Here is a 15,741-nt window from a genome sequence, read left to right on the forward strand (position 1 = left end):
AGTGAGCTTGCTCAGGGCTCAGAAGAGAGTCCTGGGTGTCTGGAGCAAAGGGCCAGCGATTTAGCCAGCATTGAGACCAGAGGCTAGAGGGGCATACACAGAGGGGAGGGGCATACACAGAGGGGAGGGTCCAGTGCCCTGCTGGAGCCATGCTAAGGACTTTTGAGGGGAGCTAGAAGAGGAGGCAACCGGCTCTCCTGTTCCTTTGTTTTGTTTCTTAAGATCCTTCTGGCTGCTGGGTTGGAGATAACAGACAAGTGATCCCAGACACAGGGAGATATGTTGGAAAGTCACTTCTGTTGTCCTGGTGACAAGGTTATACTGATTCATTCACCTCCCCTGCACTTTTAGCTAAACTCACATTGTGACCATCGACAGTCAAGATAACTAACTGCCAGGTTTGCCCCATGGAAAACTAAAGCTTGCCAAATGGAAACACTGTACCCAGGGGATTGCCCAAGTCTAACCAGCTAAACCCGGGCAAAACCCGTTTACACATCAATCTCAGAGGCTTATTGTCAGCTGTCGTTGAACATCCCTGTGAGATTAGCTATAAATGGTACGATGAATTTAGAAAGATGCCCGTATTCCTGTTTCATATCCGAAGAGCCGAAAGTTGGGACATTTGCAGTACTGAAATAGAAAGGAAAGCGCTTGTCAGCTTCTCCCAACCTCAAGCATCGTATGAATCGCATCAGAGGTTGAATCTTTCCCAGTCCTGTCGTAACTTCAGCTCACAGTAGATGAGCTCAGAGTTTGACATGTGCTTTGCTCTGCATTATCTTGACAACCTCATGTATGTATCTGACTCCCCAGGCACAGGGACAGGCCTCTGTACTCCCCGTGTTGTCACAGGACCCATGTGGTCCCTGTGCTAAGCATCCATTATGCTGAGTTACATGGAGTACGAGGGCCAGGGTGAGGGGCCAGGGTGAGACTCCTCCCAAGTCATGTAATCCACTTATTTCATTCTGTGTTGCGGTTTGATAGGAAGCACCTCACCTAGTGAAATTGAACGAAATTGACATTGCAGGGCACTGTTTTTTGTTTCTATCATGGGACCATCTTTTGGGGAAACAGGGCCCTCGTCTCTCAAAATGAAGAGTTTTAGAGTTCTGTAACATTTGCTTGCTTTTAAGTTGGCCTCCAATTCTTGCGTTTTGTAAATTTGAAAAAAAAATGTAATTTTCAGTAAGGTATTTAAGGTCAATGTAAAATAATTCGGTTCTTGATTCTTTCATCATGATGATGTTGTTTTGATTCGGGACAGTTCTGCCTGGGCTTGGCCTTTCCTCCCTCATCTGGGCATTGTGGCGCCGCTGTTTTCTTCCTGGCTATTTCCCTCGCCGGACACACTCTTGTGTAGGATGTGAGGGTCGTTCCCTTAGGCCTCTGCCTTTTTTTCATCTTCATCTTCCTCTGCTCTGCACAGATGACCCTAACTCTTCTTGGCCATCTCTCGAAGAAGCGTGCGCTCTGCCTCCTGGTGGCCTGAGCGCCTCCCCCCACCCCACCCCCCGTGTGGGATTGCCCTGGTCTTCTAGTCACCCATGTTCAACAGCCTGGTCAGCTCAGACTGTCTTCACTGGCCTCCAGCCTGCTGGTTCTTGAGCCGCAGCACTGGGACACAGCGGGCAGTGCACATTCCCCGCAGTTCTATAACTGCCTTGGTCGTCTTCTTTTTGTCTTCTCAGGGCCTTCCCCATTGTCCTCATTTAGCATCCACAGTCGACACACTTGATTATTAGCGAGAGAAACTGGTGATGAGCTAGGCTCTAAGATCACTTATCTCCTTCACAGCCGCAGCTTCCTTTACTAAAACCCTCTCTCGCAGCACTCAGCTTAGACAGCATTAGTGGCCGCTAGGGGGCCCTCTTGCTCCTATCTAACACAGCGCCTCCGCACAGCTCCTTCTCTTGTTTATCTTTTCTCAGGATCCTTGCTTCCTCTTCCCCATTAAGGGACGATCTTGCAGGCTCTACCCAACGAGATGTCCTCTTCCATTGAAAGCACAGCATGCATTTTTTGTTGTTGTTGTGCTTTTAACAAGTTCCTGCCTACCTTCGCTTCATACCACCCTCTCCGCATTTCCTGCCTCTGCTGCTCCTCTTGCCAGCACCAGGGCCAGCTGCTTATCCAATCTCTCTGGGCTTTGCTTTCTTCATCTCTAAGTTGGGAGCAGTTAATACCCATCTCTGGGCTATTGTGAGGACTAAGTAAGTTAGTATATGTTTAAAAGACTTTGGCTTGCTGATAGTCCAGTTATCGGCCTCTGCGTCCCATCGTTGGGGTCACAGATACCCGCCACCAACTTCAGCTTTTTCCCTGTGTGCTGGAGGTCAAAGGGTCTGTCCCTGTGCTCAGTTTTTGGTTTTGTTTTTGTTTTTTTTTTAAGTGGGTGCAGGAGATATGAACTCCAGTCCTCTCCTGCTTGTGCAGCAAGCATTATATTGATTGAATTATCTTCCTAGCTCCATTAATACATGTTAAGATTAAAAATCCACCCCTAAGTACCTCCAGGATGGGGCATGTTTTAATCGTTCTGTGACTAGCCCCATAGAATCTAGCATGGTGTCTTAAACGTAGTTGGCACTTCCTGAAGTACCTTTTGAATCAAATTGAAGTTTATAAAAAAGCCGAGTTATCCAATAACAGCCAAAGTCTTTTAACCATATATTAATTTACTTAGTCTTCACAATAGCCCAGAGATGAGTATTGAAATGTGCGAAGGGTGTTTTGAAATGTGGTCATTTAAGCCAGCACAAGGCAGTTTCATCAGTCAAAGTGAGGTCACTGAAGTTTTCTGGGATCATTTAACAAAGAGCATGTGGTTTCCTTGTTTAATTATATGGTTTGAATAAAACAAGCCTAATGTCGTTTTAACAAAAATACACATTTTAACCGAAACCATACAAAGATGACGACTATGGAGCCCCTGGATGCCAGAACAGCACACAGTTTTAATACTTGGAGAACATAGTCTCAATCGTTCGGCGGCCTCTGTTGGAGACAGCCTTCTGCATGCCTGTATGCAGAGCACAGCTGCCCAGGCACAGTGTGGAACTGTCTCCCGGTACAAGGGTTTCTAGCTCCCTCCCATGCTCATGCATTTCGCTAGCAAATTCAACGAGGGTGTTTAAGAAGGGGCGTTGAGGATTAAGGTTTGCTGCTGGCCTCCATGTTAAATCTCTGACGGTTTAAACGTATGATGTCAGTTTGGGTATCGGTTTTATTTTCCATGATCTTGATTGAAGGAATGATAGCCATTATCATTGGGGCAAATGATACCCTCATTTCATTTTAGATTATTTTTCATCAGTTCACTGAAGACTTTAAATGGAAAGTTTCTGGAAGCTTAAAAAGTACCTAACGGGTTAAAAATAATGCTAATAATTCTTCTCCTGGAGAAGAATTTTATCCCAGTAAGCAAAGCCGGATTGAATGGCCTGAGCCGGTTTTATTCCCTTGGACGACATCAGGTTACAATGTATTCCCTCTTCCAGGCTGGAGGTTTTTCATGTGTTTGGAAGCACTGGTAGGAACCACCCGCAGGGGCTCGGTTTTACCCTGGCTGGGATTCCTGCATGAAGTCCAGGCATATTAACTGGCATGCTTGACAGGGTTGACTTGAAACACTCTGTCTCTCTATAGGAATGCAAGCTCTGTTTTGCCAGGACAGTATTAGCGTATTTTTAGTGGTGAAGTGTCTCAAGTGTTTCTCATTGAAATAAAAAGCAGAAACAGCCAGGAGTCTGAGGTTGGGTTTGAGTAGCTCAAGTGGAGGGAGGGTGGGAGAGGATCGAGTGACTGTGATGGGATACTTACGACCCACATTATCAGTGGCCAGCTCTGCTTCTGTGTCACCTGCCTATGCCGCCTTTGTCTCAGAGTAAAGATGTCTCTACAGCAAACGCTCGGGTTTGCTCTGCATTAGAGTTGGAAATACCGAAAAAAATTTTTATGTTGTAGATTATATCTTCACCCCTTCTTTTCTCAAACTGACGACATCTTGGGCCTCGGGATGATTTACAAACCTATTAGCAACGACAGCTCTGTGAAAATTCAAAGGTATTTGCATATGGCTTCTTGTACTTTGGGTAGAGACCATTTATTTTCTCCCTTTTTCTACCAAGTTTACTTAGGTTTATAGATTCCAAGAATGGAGCCCCAGCAGACTTCTAGGGGCTCCATCTTTATGTCCTCTGCTTTAATCTGTATCTTGGGGGTACCTGCCCGGGAGCAGAGCTAGCAGCCTTCATCCTAGGCTTAGATAACTTGAGAAGTACCGGTTATGGACGTTTGCATTGTAAGGCTGTCCAGAGTGCTCCCTGTGCTAATAGGGTCCTGTGGCCGACTTTCCCAAGGCGTGTTTGTGCTGTGCGAGCCGTGCCCGCCTGCCTGCCTAGTCTCGCTTTCCTCTGTTTATCACTGTCTTACAACTGCAGTTAGTCGCAATGATCAACCAGGCAAATGCTGAATACCCTTGGTAAGCCCACTGCTGCAGGGGTCCAGGGGACGTTGTCTGTGGTCTTTAGTTTACGTGTCTGGTGGTTCACTGTGAATCACTGAGATTAATTTATAAAGATTTGAAAAGGGCAGGTTTTTAAGGTATAGGCCAGAGAAAATCGCCATGTGGAAGAAGGGTTCATAGTAGGTAGCAGAGGGGCCTGACTACAGTGGCAAGGGTTCTGGAGCCAGGCTCAGTCTGCATATTGGTTCCGTGATGTGCCAGCAAGGTGAGCTTGGTCGGGTAACTCGATTCCAGTCTCCGTTTACTTGGCTGTCAAGTGGGAACAGAGCAGTCTGCCTGCTGGATTTCTTTACTGGAGTTTCTTGGGAAGTTTGATGGCGTCTGTGTGAATGGGTTGACCTTTGCTCCATGGTCCTAGCATGGCACTACTTAAGGGCCGTCCTTGGGTGGTGGGAAAGCCACCTCTCAGTCTTCTGCATGCAGTGGTTTGGTGAAGAGCCTTAGTTAAGAGGTAAATGAGTTAACATATTATAAACCATGGAGGTGTAGTGCTTATCATCTTAACTGTTACTGGACTCGCTTTTGTCTCTGCAAAGCATATAATCTTTCCAGGTTAATATGGTCAGTACTCCCGTTCCCTACTTTCCAGATTTGCCAACTCTACGCCTGTGAGGCTCAGTTTGTCTCCTAGGTGCTCGGTGCGGGCAGTGGCAGCTTAAGTCCCTTCCCTGGCGAGTTGGGACCACGGTGTGACTTCCATCGACCCCCTGCCTCCAATTCTTGGTTTAGATTCAGGAATCTGTTGTTTTGGGGTTTTTTGTTTTGTTTTGTTTTTTGCTTTTCTACCTATTCTGCTTTACTCCCTTTCTAGCTTAGGTGCTCTGGGTTACACTGCTGGTCTTCTCATTCATACCATTTGTATTATCAACTTTAAAAGTCTGAGATTATCCTAAGGCCAGCTTTCTAAGGAAAACAAAACCGAATCCCTTAGATTTCAACCCCAGTTACTACCCATTCCACTCCTCACGATGTACATGAACTACCGTCCTGTAATTTTAAATTCGTATTTAGTCATTCTACAAGTTTGATGTTACCCACGCAACAGTTGCATTTCCCTTTATTCCAATGGTTTGTCAACTGTACCTTCCGATTCATACCTTTCTAATTGGGTTGGCTTCCTTTTCTTAATGAGATGTTTTAGATGTTTCACAGCAACAAACGGCAGGAAGATTTCATTCTGCATCCTCTCTGTTTCACTCTCTTCAAGTCTTCAGTCCGTGGGCCCCCCACTCTGGCTTTGAAAGTTACCCTCATTAGCTAGTCTCTCTGAACCAGCGGTATGTTTTTGAAATGTCTCCTAGGAAAACTAATCAGAAATCTAGTATTTACTACATACGGCTTTGAGGTTTTGTTTGTTTTTTAGCTGAGAAGACCACTCCTATTGGCAGAATTGTTGCGCGGTGAAAGACCGAAATAACTCAATCGGCTGTAAATGTCAGGACGGCCACCTCTGCTGTATTTGGAACGTTACTTTTAAAACCCTCTTACAAGTATGTGTATGTCTAGGTCGTGTCAACGTCTCTGGATCACGTCCACCGTCACTGCCTCCGGCCACGTCTCCCCAGGATCCCTCCCTCACATCTCTGAGTCCATTCCTTCCTTTCATAATTTTTTAATGAACGTACGTTTTTTGAAAACCATCGAGTCCAGCTAGCGCATCCATGTGTGCATAGGTGTGGGCTCATCCACCGGAGAATGCGGCTCCTTACTAGTGACCATCCTAGAGAAAGTGGCTCTCCCAAGGCAGTAGCTGCTCCACTAGGGGCGGGGCCTCGGGAGCCCCTCCCACCTCACGCTCAGGTTCGACCTTGTGCAGATCTTCCCGAGTGTTCAAGCATGCAGCAGCCACGTCGTGACCAGAGACTCTGCCCCGCGATCTGTCCTTACATCCTTTCCTCCCCCTGTCCCATTCATGGCTGAGGGCTTGCAGTTGCTTCTTAGCGGCACTGTGAACAGTCAGGCATAGATGCTTCTCTGACTAAGGTTGGGAGCCACGCCAGTCTATGGATAGAAATGTTTAGAAGGCAGTTTGGTAAAGTGATCATGTAGAAAAACAACAGTAACAACAGATACCAGTAGGTTCATCCTGGCCTGTTACATCTCTAGATAAGGATTTTGACTAGGTCTATAGTATCAAGTATGAACTTCCTCCCGTGGAGCATGCCAGCATCAGTCAGGATTGCTGTTGCTTACCCTGATAGACAGTCTTGTGGCTGCACCACCACTGGATATGTCAGGAATGACAAGCGCTACTGTAGCAAGTGAGGGTCCAGCCCTGAAGTCAGGGCACTGATGTCTTTCTCTGGCTGCAGTCCGCCTCACCCCTTCAGCACTGTGACAGCAGGGACTTTCTGGACAGTTTCAGATTGATTCTCTGCGTCCTGTGGAGTTTCTGCAGCACGCTGTCGCTGCAGAGCTATTGTGGATAGGTAGGAGTGGTGACAGGAGCCTGTGCTGCCTTGGGTGCCTCTGAGACCTGTCTCACAGTAACACTCGGGGAGGAGATTCCTGCCTACCACTGAAATTTTCATTTAGTAATTCATGTCCTTCTGGGAACAGCAATTACAAATGTAGGGTACTTCTGTTCAAACTCTCTCTTGGAAAAAGATTATATTTTAAGTGTGGTTACCAACTAGTGGGGTTTCAGATGGCTTCTACGAAAATGAGAATGTTGAGAACTAAAAGTTTAAGCAGGAGAGGGCTTAGCTTTTGTTTAGTATTCTGTTTATATTACTTTTTTTTCCCCCAGCAAACTTGTATCATATTTTTTTTCCTTAATGACAAACAGGCAGAGCTCCCATTCTCTTAAGTTTTATTTTCTGTCCGTCGTCCTGTGATGTCATGTAAGTGGAGTGCTATGTGTTTTCTGTGGTTTCAAGTCACATACCCCATGGTGAGCAGCCTCTGTTGACTTACAGTGCCGTGGGAGGCACCCCTCAGCCAGCACTGTCAGTGTGGTGCAGTAGCAGTCTACAACTGGACTAACTTTTAGAATGGTGTGTCGTTACCTCGTGCTATCAACATTCCGTTGTGTTTGCTGTGATTATTACAGACTTAGCCATTTCTGTCATTAGCTGCCTTTCCATCCTAGACTAACAAGAAAGAAATGCTTTGGCACATTTCTTGCCACAGACCAACTAAAGTTCGGTGCACGTCTACATCAGAGACGTTGTTGGCTTCTAAGTCGGAAGCTCTTGGGATGGGTTAGTGGGGCAGGGGACAAGGACTGTGTGGTGTACTCTGCAGCTTGGAAAAGATCATGTTCTGCACAGTCCCATGTAGAAATGAAATTCTTACAGAAGGCACTGGTTTAAAAGACGATGTTAGCATTTCTGGAATTGACGGGAGCTATCTTCCGACTGTGAGGCTGAGCTGAGGGCGCTTCAGTGCATTCATGCACTTTTGGCTTTTACCTGCTCGTACTCTCTCCGTTCTTACTCCATTTTACTATATACACGTACTTTAAATTTAAAGTTTAGGTTAACAGAGTAAGGTCTCATCACGGCCTTTTCACACACAGATGGCTTTCTACTCAAGGCATTTCTTTTTTAAACGTGGAGCTTTGTGGCAATATATTTCTTATATTTAACATTTCCTAATTTTATTTTTTATTAAAGCAATGCATCTTAAATATAGCTGTAATGGGTGTATAAAATGCCTGTGTACTCAGAGTAATGAAAGCAATGTGCTAAAAATTACAAAGTATTACATAAATAAAATCATTAGGTAGCATGGGTACTACGTATAGAAATGTTGTAGGATATGGAAGGCATTCTAATAGGACATGGTGTGTTGGCGCCACCTGCTGTCTTGTAGGCATAATTTCTTCTTGGTGTACATCTGGATCTGTTTTGTTTTTTGTTTGTTTTTTTTCCCCTGAAGCCTTGTCCCATAGCTGGCGCATTGCTGGGGGGACTTTGATTTAGTCTCTGCTGTGTGGAATCTGGGTGTTTGGCTGTTCTAGCGACGATATCTGTTCCAGGTTAGCCAGTGTTTGGACGTTTGGCTTCAGACTTGTCCGAGGAATGGTCTCGATAGCTTTATAACTAACTGATCAGGCTACCGTTCACACGGCGTTCTTGGTTTAAAACACACAAATCGATCACAATGACAAAGACTACTGGATTAAAACGGGCTGAGCGGGGTTATTTCGAGTTTCTTGAGTTCTTTTGCTGCCTTTCCACTTCTCATATTCACCATTTCTGGGTCCTTCCATATACTTTGGTTTAGAGAAATAATCTCAAATTCTCAGGCTAACCAAACCTCAGTATGTTGACATACAATTTATGTAAGATTTTGTTAGCTTGTTCTAGCCTTTTTAAACCTCAAGGTTAGCTACATTTTGTTTCTTGTGTTTCTTAACACATTTTGTAGTTTTATACTACATGAAAACTTATTGTTGTTACCTTGGTGTACAGGTCTGCCCAGTATTGAGTGCACAGTAATTATGGGGAAGCTGTGTCTAAAGTTATAGCTGTTATTTCATTGTTTTTGAATTTAACTTCTTTAAAAAAAATTGTTTATTTATGAGTACACTGTTGCTGTTCTCAGATACACCAGAAGAGGGCATCAGATCCCCTTACGGTTGGGGTTGGTTGCAAGCTACCAAGTGGTTTCTGGGAATTGAACTCAGGACCTCTGGAAGAGCAGTTAGTGCTCCTAACTGCTGAGCCATCTCTCCAGCCCCCAGAATTTAATTTCTTTCTCCTCTCTCTCTCTCTCTCTCTCTCTCTCTCTCTCTCTCTCTCTCTCTCTCTCTCTCTCTCTCTCTCTCTCTCTCTCCCTTTTTTTTTTTTTTTTTTTTTTTCAAGACAGGGCTGCTCTGTGTAGCCCTGGCTGTCCTGGAACTCACTTTGTAGACCAGGCTGGCCTCGAACTCAGAAATCCACCTGCCTCTGCCTCCCAAGTGCTGGGATTAAAGGTGTGCGCCACCACTGCCTGGCTAGTGATGTTATTTTTATTCTCCATCTTAGAAAATACATTGAATGATTTTTAACTTTAACTTTGATTGGTCAATGGCGATTAATTTCTTAGTACGATGTATTTAGGAACATTTTTTATTATTTATTTATTATATCTAAGTACACTGTAGCTGTCTTCAGACATACCAGAAGTGGGTATCAGATCTCATTACAGATGGGTGTGATCCACCATGTAGTTGCTGGGATTTGAACTCAGGATCTTCAGAAGAGCAGTCAGTGCTCTTAACTGCTGAGCCATCTCTCCAGCCTGAAAAGTCTATTTTTATGCTAACTTTAATTATTAAATCTTAAGCGATTATACTTTAACATTGACTATGTTTTAAAATTAAGGATTATCTCTGAGTAGAAGGCCTCTATTATTTGTTTTTTCATGTGTTTTCTTTTTTTTAAATCTTTTTTAAAAATTTATTTTATGTATATGAGTATACCATTGCTCTCTTCAGATACCAGGGCATCTGAAGAGGGCATCAGACCCCATTACAGATGGTTGTAAGCCACCATGTGGGAGTTGGGAGTTGAACTCAGGACCTCTGGAAGAGCAGTCAGTGCTCTTAACCGCTGAGCCATCTCTCCAGCCCCCATGCATCTTCTTTAGTGGGTCTCACTATAGCCTAGGCTGATCTAGAACTTTATGGTCTGTCCGCCTCAATCTTCCAAGTGTTTGGGGCTATAGGTGTGCAGTACTCACCAACGGCATTTATTCATAATGGTCAATGTGTTGAGTCATGTAGTTACGGATACTCTTTTGTAATAAATATGTAGCGAGGAGATGGCACCAAGTTTGCTACATAGACACAAGAACCTGAGTTGAGTTTCCCAGCACCCACGTAAAAGCTGGGAGGGTGGAGGTGACCAGATCCAAAACAGTGAGCTCCGGCTCAGTGACCCTGTCTCAAAGAATAAGGTGGAGAGTGGTGGGGAAACAGGTAGTGTTGATGTCTGTCCTCCCCACAACACGCGCAGGGAGAGCATGCCTGTGCATACCGCATACATACATACCTCCCCCACACACATACTGTGTTCACACATACATACCACAAACACACAGATATCAAACACACAATTAAAATATAAAAGTAAAAAACTAGCTAGCGCACATGATCATTGCTTTTGCATATTGACGATTTTTAGATAATCAACAAAAAGAGTCAACTTTAATAGTTACCTACATATATTATGTTACAAATGTATACTTTGTCCATGGAAGTAGAGCTAACACTCGTGTTTTCTGAGGGGATTTTGATGTTTTGGTCCTTGGGTTCTTGGAAAGAAGCTGCACCCATGGCTTTACGGTTCGCATAGGGTTTGCTTCTGTGGTGGCTGAAGTGGGAAGCTGGGTGGACATCAATGCCTCGTTTCCTGGTACACCAGTGATCACATTGTGGTTGAGTTTGAAAACCCTAAATCTGTTTTGCCCTCAAGCTCTGTTAGAATATTTATTTTCAGTGACTGTATGATCTATGTTTTGGTGGCAGTTGTCATCATCGGCTTATTTGGGACACTGGGTCCTTTTCCCTCCTCCCTCCTCCCTCTTCTCTCCTCCCTCCTCCATTCTTTCCTCTTCCTCCTTTCTTCCCTCTCTCCTTCCCTCAACTTCTCCCTTACCTCTCCCTGTCAGCTCTTTCCTCTTTTCTTTCTCCCTCCTCCCCTCCTCTTTCCCTCCTCCCCTCTTTACTTCCCTCCTCCCTCCTCTGTCCTCCCTCCCTTCCCTCATATTCTCCCTCTTCATGTCTTCCTTCCCACCCTCCTTCCCTCCTAATCTTTTCTCCTCCCTCCTTCCCTGTTAGATTTTCTCCTCCCCAAGTCTTCCTTCATTCCTAAATCCTTTTGCTGTTTACCACTAGTTTTCATCTCGCCATACAAACACATTTCAAGGCCTGCGGAAACTCGCACTGAATCTCTCTGAGGTCTAGGGTTGGGTAGATATGGTCAACAAAGGTCATAAGGGTTAACTTCGGAAAGCCCCATGACAATCTCCTGTGCCCCTTAACCCCTTGAAATGGGGCAGATACCTCTACCATTGTATATGGCATTTTTTTTTACTCTGTCATAGTGTGTCACCATAAATAAATTAGGCTGCTTCCCCTTTAAGTAGAAACTGCCTCGAGGGTCAGATGGAACTTGAGAACTTTCATCTGAAGCACTTGTTGGTCCCCCAGGAGTGTCAGTTGGACCTGGTGGGGGGAGCGAGCGGGGGGGCAGAGGCAGGCTTGGAGGACGGCCACCATTGTGTCTACACATGAAACCTGTACTGTGATCTAGAGTTAAGAGCGCTGTGAGTACTAACTCTAGTAAGGGATGAACTGGCTCCCCACCCCCCTCTCCCACACACTGGTTTCTACCTGGGGAGGCAGTTGGCTGCTGCCCTCTTGGAGGTTGGCATTAAGTCCAGATCAGCCATTTTGTTTTCTTTTTCCTAGTTAGGAAATCTTTTTTTTTTTTTTTAATTATTTATTTTGTTGTAGCTTATCAAAAGACCCTCACTCACAAAGACCACAGAGATCGCCATCGTTGCAAAACGCATGAGGAATTTACTTATCCAACAGGTTGGGGAACCCCCTCTCAGCACGCAGGCTGGAGGAGAGACCCAGAACAAAGAAAGAACACAGTTTTTATACCTTTGTAAGGGCCAGATATAGGCACCAGAGTAGACTGGCTTATTTTAATTGGTGTAGCCAATAACCTTTTTAGACATTGGTTGGTTTTTATAGGGTGACTCTCATTTTGTCTGTCCATGAGGTTTTTAGTGTGAGGCGGGGCAGGGGGATTGTTAATCTTGTTTTGGAAGCTTAGTAATTTTGACCGTCAAAACTATGTCTCTATATTTGTTTAGTCAGCCAGCTTTTTATCTGACTCTGTACTTGGCCTGCTAGTACAGTTTGGAAAGTCCTTTTGAAGGGGGAAGGTACTGGGTAGTCTTGAATTTATTTTGGATATTACAATTTCATATATATGAGTACACTGTAGCTGTATAAATGGTTGTGAGCCTTCATATGGCTGTTGGGAACTGAATTTTTAGGTCAACCCCACTTGCTCTGGCCCAAAGACTTATTATTATTATACATAAGTACACTGTAGTTGTCTTCAGACACACCAGAAGAGAGCATCAGATCTTATTGTGGGTGGTTGTGAGCTACCATGTGGTTGCTGAGATGTGAACTCAGGATCTTCAGAAGAGCAGTCAGTATGCTCTTACCCACTGAGCCATCTTGCCAGCCCTAGTTAGGAAATCTTAAGAGCTACTTTAAAAATACTTGGAGGACTGGGTGGCGATGTGACAAGAGGAGTCTTTTGCTTCAGTTGGCAGATAAATTACATGAGATTCTTTCTAAAGCCTAGTGTGATGGTACAAGGCCATGGGCAAGTCCAGCAGCTTGGAAGCAGGGGCAGGGGATAGGGAAATGTGGACAGTTTGTTCTCCATTGAGTTCCCAACCAGCAAGTGCCATCCAGTGAGACCTTCCCTCCCTTTTTCCTTCCCTCCTTCTCTCCCTCCCTCCCTTTCTCCCTTTCTTTGTTAAAGGCAGGCACTTTCACTGTCTAGCTCTCCTTGCTATGTAGACCAGGCTGGCCTCAAATTAACAGAGCTACCTGCCTCTAAACCCCTAGCACTTTGACTAAAGGTGTGTGCTAACACACCCAGAGTGAGACTTTAAAAAAAAAGAAAAGAAATTGAGTTGAATAGCACAGTTAGCTCTTAACTTTGATACCAGAGCTTAAACCATTTTGAATTATTAATACTTGGAGGGTAACTGTGGCTCCTCATGTTTTCGTTCTTAAGACCCAGTGCTTAGATGTTTGCTGTGTACGTGGGTAAGAGGGAAAGAGACACAGATATACCTTTGTATGCCATTGGTGCTGAGGGACTGAGGGGCTGAGGGGCTGAGGGGCTGAAGGGCTGGACAGGAAGGTGGGGGAGACTCTGACTCGGGATGAGGAATGCTGACTAATCGTGAGGAATGCTGACTCACAACGGGAGAGAGAAGCCTTTCTCAGGAGATTTGGAGATAGCCAGTTTTCCAGTTTCCTTCAGATGGAATTGTAGAGCAGGAAAAGAAGTAATGATCTCCCTGCTTCTCGCCTACAAGTTTTGTTTTGTTGTTTGTGAAGAACAAAACAGAACAAAGGAAAACACTTCGCCAAAAGATGGAATCCTTATCTGAAAAAAAGACGTTTGGAACAGATTCTCCATTTTTGTCTCTGTAGCTTTTGTCCATCCTGTCCAGGTTTCATAACTAAATCCTTGGAAGCAGGAAGAACGTTAGCACTGTTCTAAGAGTTTGTCAGTCCCTTAGGCGGTAGGCTTACTTCCTCCCCGAGGCGGACACGCAGACTGTTATAGGAACCCGGAAAGGACCAGACGCAGGGTCATCGGAAGCTCTGTGGATCACACTGAGCCACATTCACAAGGTCTGATGTTGTCTTGGCCTTGTGCGTTTCTGTAACCTGGCAGCCCATGTTCTCACAAGAGCCACGGTTAACCCTCAGCATCAAAGGAGGCTGTGTTTCCCCAAAGACTACTGCTTTCTGAAAAACTCCTGACTGCAGCAGGTACTCGGAAAAAGTCAATGGCTCTTTTTGTCTTTTTATTCACTATTTTAGACCAGGCTCTTTTGTGGCAATTTGTTATCAAGAAGTAATGAATAGTTTGGACTCACTGCAATCTAATTATGAAATAGTAAAGATTGTATAGGAATTCTCCTTCATAGGGTAAAATTGGTCCAGTGGTGCTGTTGGTGGGCAGTGGAGTTGCCGTGTTGTGTTTATTAAGCACAGGTGGTGGCTATTGTAACTGTCAGAGGGGATGAGACCCCGAGTTTATTTCACTATCTACGGGAGCAATTGTGCTCATGTCTAAAGAGAAACTTTAGTTTTGATTCCAAATGATTTCACTAAATAAAACAATAACAACCAATTGAATGAATGCTAGTGAACCTCTCCACTAATATTTAATGTTTTAGAATGGATATGTTATCTTGATTACTGCTTTTTAATATCTAGTATATTTTAGTACATTTAGCTCAGAGGTTGTAATTCTGAATGTGTTCCACAAGGTGGCAGGGTTGTATGTTTGTAGGTTCCCTTCAGTTCAGTACAGAGCAAGCTCGTGGTTATGCAGAAATCAAAAGTTTTTCTGTATGGTTAAATGTTAACCATTTTATATAGCAGAGCTTTACAGTTTAACTTTTATGATGGAATGTTCTCTGAGCCTCATCCCAGGCTTTCCTGGTGTCTTAAACAGTACAATGTAGTGTGGTTGTTATCAGGGAACCCTCTAGATAGCAGTGACTGCGTAGACTAAGGACTAAGATGGAGCAGTAAGGGGTGGAAGGGAAGGGATAGAGGCCCTGGCAAGGGCGTGGACCTGGGCAGTTAAACGCTGCCTGATTCCATCTTGCTTTTTTTTTTTTCTTAATTTGCATTAGTTTTCCTATTAATAATGCCAAGTGCTGGTCTCTAGTCTAGTGTGATAGAACATAGTTGAGGGGAGGAAGGCCCTATGACGTCTTGAGTTTTATTTATCACAGGCCACTGTGGCAAGGTGACACACCGTGGTGCGGGGAGAGGCGGCCTGTAGATGTAAGGTCTCATCTAAAGCATGCTAAGGGATCTTTCCTGCAGTCCTTGAGCCTCTCGTGTGTAGACAGTTTGTTTGGAGGAGATGACACGGAGTACGGGGGTGGCTCACACTGAGTTTGCCTGTCCAGCCCTTGGCTGTTCAAAGCAGTTTGTGGTTCTGGTGACACAGCACTGGGTAAGTCGTCTATCTCCTGGACCAGAACATTAGTGTTCACCAAAGCTTCACTCTTCCCTGCTTCCGGGTCTGTGGTGGTTTTGTGAGTCTGTATGGTAGCCAAGTTGTCTACTGACTTTGTTCCCGCCATTAGTTATTTGCATATTTTTCCAGTCTTAATGTAATTTATAGGTGCTAGAGAGATGGCTCAGCGGTTAAGAGCCCTGACTGCTCTTCCAGAGGTCCTGAGTTCAATTCCCAGCATCCACATGGTTGCACACAACCATCTGTAACGGGATCTGATATCCTCTTCTACTGTGTCTGAAGACAGTGACAGTGTACTCATACATAAAATAAGTAATTCTTTAAAAAAAAAAAAGTAATACATAGAATTCACTGGCCCAAGATTAAGATCTTATCTGTGGGGGCTGGTGAGATGGCTCAGTGGGTAAGAGCACCCGACTGCTCTTCCGAAGGTCCAGAGTTCAAATCCCA

The 15,741-nt window shown here is 44.7% G+C and overlaps 1 protein-coding gene across 2 annotated transcripts in view; it reads left to right on the forward strand.

Annotated features, from left to right (window-relative positions):
• Tsc22d1 (TSC22 domain family member 1) overlaps positions 1 to 15,741 on the forward strand; it is a 91,422-nt gene that overhangs the window by 49,103 nt on the left and 26,578 nt on the right. Inside the window, exon 1 of one of the 2 annotated variants that reach the window (XM_021181805.2) lies at positions 11,729 to 11,788. The exons of the other annotated variant lie outside the window; for it this stretch is intronic. The gene's annotated coding sequence lies outside the window, so the exon portion shown is untranslated. Of the gene's footprint in view, positions 1 to 11,728; positions 11,789 to 15,741 lie in introns of those variants that run through there. 2 annotated transcript variants of the gene reach the window in all.

Source organism: Mus caroli, chromosome 14 (genome assembly GCF_900094665.2).
Source record: "Mus caroli chromosome 14, CAROLI_EIJ_v1.1, whole genome shotgun sequence".
Taxonomy (NCBI): Eukaryota; Metazoa; Chordata; class Mammalia; order Rodentia; family Muridae; genus Mus; species Mus caroli.